The sequence below is a fragment of the Lactuca saligna genome, chromosome 1, assembly GCF_052625555.1.
Source record: "Lactuca saligna cultivar CGN05327 chromosome 1, ASM5262555v1, whole genome shotgun sequence".
Taxonomy (NCBI): Eukaryota; Viridiplantae; Streptophyta; class Magnoliopsida; order Asterales; family Asteraceae; genus Lactuca; species Lactuca saligna.
In genome coordinates, this window is record NC_136417.1 from 21,532,439 (window position 1) to 21,538,029 (window position 5,591).

At 31.4% G+C, this 5,591-nt stretch overlaps 1 long non-coding RNA gene across 4 annotated transcripts; it reads left to right on the forward strand.

Annotated features, from left to right (window-relative positions):
* The first annotated feature begins 1,996 nt into the window (after positions 1–1,996).
* LOC145048629 (uncharacterized) lies at positions 1,997–5,390 on the forward strand. Of its 4 annotated transcripts, XR_013682950.1 has the most exons (5): positions 1,997–2,339; positions 2,429–2,488; positions 2,610–2,669; positions 4,893–5,015; positions 5,095–5,390. It is a non-coding gene; the product is annotated as an uncharacterized LOC145048629 (long non-coding RNA). The 4 variants fall into 4 exon arrangements; XR_013682940.1 differs by having other exon boundaries at positions 1,997–2,488; XR_013682961.1 differs by lacking the exons at positions 4,893–5,015; positions 5,095–5,390 and adding an exon at positions 3,378–3,587 and having other exon boundaries at positions 1,997–2,488.
* Positions 5,391–5,591: the final 201 nt, after the last annotated feature.

The window sequence follows — 5,591 nt, forward strand, 5'->3', positions numbered from 1 at the left end:
AAAAATACTATAGCTAAATGTGTAAATACTTATGCACAATTTACAACTTCTTTTTTCAATTATAGCCCTTATATTTTTATAATTTATTTAAAATCATCCAACTTACATAAAAAGCAACTTTTAGTCTGTGTGTGCAAAAAAATACTATAGCTAAATGTGTAAATGCTTATGCACAATTTTCAACTTCTTTTTTTAATTATAGCCCCAATACTTTTATAAATTGTTTAAAATTATCCAACTTACACTAAAAAACAACTTTTAGTTTGTGTGTGCAAAAAACTACTATAGCTAAATGTGTAAATGCTTATGCACAATTTACAACTTCTTTTTTCACTTATAGCCCCTGTACTTTTATAAATTATTTAAAATCATCCAACTTACAAAAATAGTGGCTAAACTCCTAAAAATACTACTTAGATGTAATAAAATTTTCCTTTTTACAATTATGAACCCTATATTTTTATGGATTATTCAAAAACCGTTCATCTTACAAAACTAGTTAATAAACTCTTCTCCATTTTACTTATAATGCACATTGAACTATTTTTTTTTTACAATTATGGCTCCTACATTCTTATGGATTATTCAAAATACATCCAACTTACAAAAATAGTCCCTAAGCACTTACCAACTCTTGATAAATAATCAAACGTTAATTTCTTTTAATCTTTTAGTGTTTTTTGAAGTTGTTATGTGTATACTAATTTAATGAATTCACATGCTTAATGTTTAAGAAAAACACATGTAAGAACCCGCAGTAAAATGCGGGATCAAATACCAGTTAATATTAAAATTCAACATATTATGATGTAATATCATAATCATTGACAATAACATACCGATTCAAAACATAAATGTGAATACTTTTAGCAACATAATTATATCTATTTCTATTAAGTGAACCTTGAGAGAAATACTTCTCACACCTTCAAGGTTATGTCAACACTATCTCCCTTAAGAACTAAGCCGAAATAAGGCTCATATATGGAGAACCACTTTTTATAGGATACATATGGTAGATGCATAATAAATTAAGAAATCATTTAGATGAAGAACCATTACCCCCATCCAAAATGGCTAGAATCTAACTATCACCATCTTTGACAATATTGGCTTGGATTGATACAGAGGTTGTTTATGCAGCACCTACATTTCAGGGCTAGAAGTTTTACCATGTTAGTGGAAATAGCTTGAAAAAGTAAAACAAATTAAAAAGAATTAAAATACACAAATAAATCTAAACGATATTTTAATATTAAAAGATCAAGATTAATTAGAAGTTTACTTCGGATCAAAATAAAAGTTTAAGTTTGAAGGACTAAATTTGCCAAATACAGAAACTTTGAGTTTGACCTTCACGTTACTCGGCTAAGAGTAGTGTTGGACCTTATTAGTAGAATATCTAAATGTTTGGTGACAAACTAGAAGATAAAGGACTTAATTTGTTAAAAACGAATCTTTAACTTTGCTTGGTACAAAAATAAGGACATAGGGGATTAGATCTGCAAAGTAGCGAAATATATAAACTCTAAAGCCAAAACACATACCTTCTTGCTCATTTTGTAGGTTTTTCACCTAATAAATTTTGTAAGTTTTTCACCTAATAAATATGGAGATGGGTGTTTGAGGAGATATATGATTTTGTGTGAAGCAGTTATAAGTTCAATTCTTTTCTATTCCCCCCCCCCCCCCCCCCCCCCAACCAACCAATCTAAGTAACTAAGTATTTAAGTGCCTCAGGTGAATATATATATATATATATATATATATATATATATATATATATATATATATATATATATATATATATATGAATATATATATATATATATATATATATATATATATATATATATATGTGTGTGTGTATGTATATATAAATTTAGAGTCCCCTTTAGGAACAGTACGTCGTACCTCAGGTACTGTTCATGGGGTTATCTATATGGGTTACTCTACCATAATCACCTTCTTTTCTTTTATTCCACCGCCTCTAGATTCTTCTTCTTAGTTAAACCCAATAATGCTCTCACCACCACCACAGCTCACTCTATCTTTCCTTGCTGTTCCATAGACCAAATTGGGGTTCTTTTTGCTTATCTGACCTACAATTTATCGTTTGTCAAATACTCATGCATATAAAAACACAATCCAACTAGTGACACCATCCATTCTTCTTCAACAACATCTAAACCTATTTTTCTATGCTTATTGTATCATCGGTATCTCTTATCTTCTCATGCCCGTTTGACCAGTTATAATACTTCAGTATTCATCAGCTTGAATCCTTAAACGAATCAGTTTACTTGATATTGAAATATGGACTGCTATCACGAATTAGGGTTTATATTTTTTCTATTTTTTTGCATCCTTTTGATAGGTTCTTCCTCTATCATGTTCCTTATTTTATATTCTCATCAATCGACCGCAGCTCACATTGAAGTCCATGAAGGACGAAGAGGGTATTTTCGGTGGCGGTCGTGTCGTCTATGTACGGTGAAGTTTAAATCCTCAATTTAAACCAATATATTAACATGATTTAAGTCTTCCACCGTTTTTCCTTACCATATCTAGAATCTTCTTCTCTCATTTCTTTTCTCTTTTTTTATTAGGGTTCCACCGACTGTTGAGTCCTATGTTTCGATTATGGTGACTTCGATTCTTCATAAGAGGTTAGTAGTTCATCCCATGCTTCAATTTTAAATTGTGGTTCGGTATCACTCCTCTAATTTCTGTCTTCCGCTTTGGCTTCTGCCTATGTTGTTGATGTCTTAGGTTCCTATTCCATACCGTGACCATTACGAGTGGTTAATGAAAACTATGTATGTGTTCATCATTAGAGCAATTTAACTATAGTACTTTGAATGATTGCTTTTTTCATATTATATCCATTGAGAATTAATAGGGCCCTTAAATTTGTCTGGGTGGCTCGTGTTCTCTAGCTTAACAAGGTTTATGGGCTTCGTCTATACTCTTATGAAGTCACAATCGTAATTTATTAATATGAATAAACAACTACAACTTTTGACTCGAACTTTTTCTTTATCAGGATACATATTCTTTGATGGATTTTTATTTTTACTGTTATCCTGAAAGGATTTTGTTATTTATTTATGATTTGGGGTACAAGTGTGCATTACCATGTATCTTAAATTGTTAATAATACCCAAGGATTTGTGTTATATCAAAGGCATCTGACATACATTGAATCATCAAGCTTTCTCTAGATCAAACAACTTTGCCATATTTCATATCAATACACAAACTTTTATTTATCTTTCTTCTTCCACTTCTGAAATATAGGATCCTATAGTGAACAAATTAAAAATATATCATTAAAGGATTTGTTAAATTAATAACAACCTATATTGTCTTCTCAGAGCAACTGATGTATCAAAGTGAACAAAGATGGGAGGCTAAATTAGAAGCAAAAGGAAGGCTACAACTAAAGACATACAAAAAGGGAGTCATATGGTTTATCAACTTTCTTTAATGCCCGCTGAGACATACCAGATACAATTATTTTTATATGTATACACCAATACTTTAAGTGTCCAACTTTCAAAAAATAAAAAGTTTTAGTTTTCTTACTAACAAATCCCATTATGTAAGGGTATTTTGGGCAATTGACTAAAAAATACATAATATATATATATATATATATATATATATATATATATATATATAGAGAGAGAGAGAGCTAGGTTCAGGTATTAAAAGTAAGTATTGTGTTATTGTATGTATTGATGTGGACCAATCAAAATTAAATAAATAATTAAATAATTAAATAAATAAATAAGGGTAATTTAGTAATCTGTTTAGTAACTTCCTAAAATAATCCATATAATCATGGTAATGATTTATAGCCTAAATAAATAAGGGGACTTTGCTTTCAACAAGTGGATCCACTTAAAAGATTAGGGCTTTTAAACCCGTTTTCCTTTTGATCGGCCAAAGATGGAGGAAGTTGAATTTCCAACAAGAGCATGTCACGGAGACCCAAGAAATCGGGTGCAGGAATCGTTTGGGGGTTCTGTCGATTGGTGGAAGGTCGAGGTTGCGTTTCCGGTGGTGGTAATCGATCACTCATAGTGGTGGCTTATGAACAGATCAGACACATCGAAGGCTCACAGAGGGCACAATGATTTGCCGATCGATTGCGAGCGGACGAGGAGGCATAAGGCAACGACTGAACGATCTATCGGGAGGAGAATGGTCATCTCTGGTGCTCGATGAGGCCGAAGACATGAAACGGGAATCGCAGTGAAGCTGCAGTGGCTTCTGTGGGTGTTGCGAGGACTCAAGCAGCTTATCGACTGTTTGCTTCGTTTCCAGTAGCAAGGGGCAAACGGGGAGAAAATCCGGTGGTGTTTGTGTAGAGAAGAAGAAGATATGGGTGTGAGGATTGGTTCGATTGAAGCGACAACGACCCCGGGAGAGTGTTCAATGACAACCTTTTCCCTCTCATCTCCCTTTTTATTTTCTTTAAATGAACCAATAAACAATATTGTTACAGGTTCTTGATACTTAATTTATTAATCCCTAAGCTAATTGACTGTTTTGTGGCCAGGTTTGTTTTGTTTAATTAAAGCTACTGATTTTGGTGTTTCTTTATTTGCAGTGTTCCTGAAGCATACCCTTATCTATGCTTGGTTACAGTTTTTTGTATGCCCTTCATGTCATTTGGTTTTCCTCCTATAATGTTATCATTCCCTAATAATTATAGTTAAAAGAATGAACATGTTTTATTGCTTTACTTGTTTGATAGAATTAATTTTCTTTCGAGCTTTGTATTCGAGTGAATCGATGTTTGGTTAGATTCGATTTTGATATAATGAAGTAACATGAAGCTCTGTTCACTTAGGGTTTTTTCCTTCCATTTTTGTTTGTTACAGGAATCGATAACTCAGCTTTATAATTCCAATTCAAGTGAAATTTTGGGGTTTTGAGTGATATGGAGATCCTCTGTGTTTGTTTCAAATGGTTTGATTGATGTAGTAAAGGGACCGATTCAAATGGTCTGATTCATATTTCAATTTATGTTTTTTTTTTTTTTTTTTTTTCTGATTTAACACTTCATTTATGTGGATAGTGCAGGATCTTGACAAGGTTGAATTCTGAAAAGGGATCAAGTATGTTTATGTAGATGATTCAATGGATGATATTGGTGAGATTCTAATTCTATTGGAATGGAATCACGTATTCCAATTCTATTGGAATGGAATCATGAATTCCAATTCTATTGGAATCACAGTAGTTGATGTTTGAAGAACGGACCACCAAATTGAAAACATACCACATTATTCTTTTAGAATGTATTAGTCGTTGTAATTCTTAACAATTGTTACCCGTATTCTATAAGAAATAATGTATTTTTTGTTTTTATTCTTCAATTGATTGTTCAAGAATTTGTTATTCTGCAATAAGTTCTTAAAGTCATGATCAAGAAATAGGTTCAAGAATATTTTTATTATTTTTTGTTCAAGAATATTTTTATTTTTGAGTAAATAATTAAATAAATAAATATATTCTATCATAATGTCCGAATTAAAATAGTTATAATTCATAAAATCAGATTTTTAAAATTAATAGAA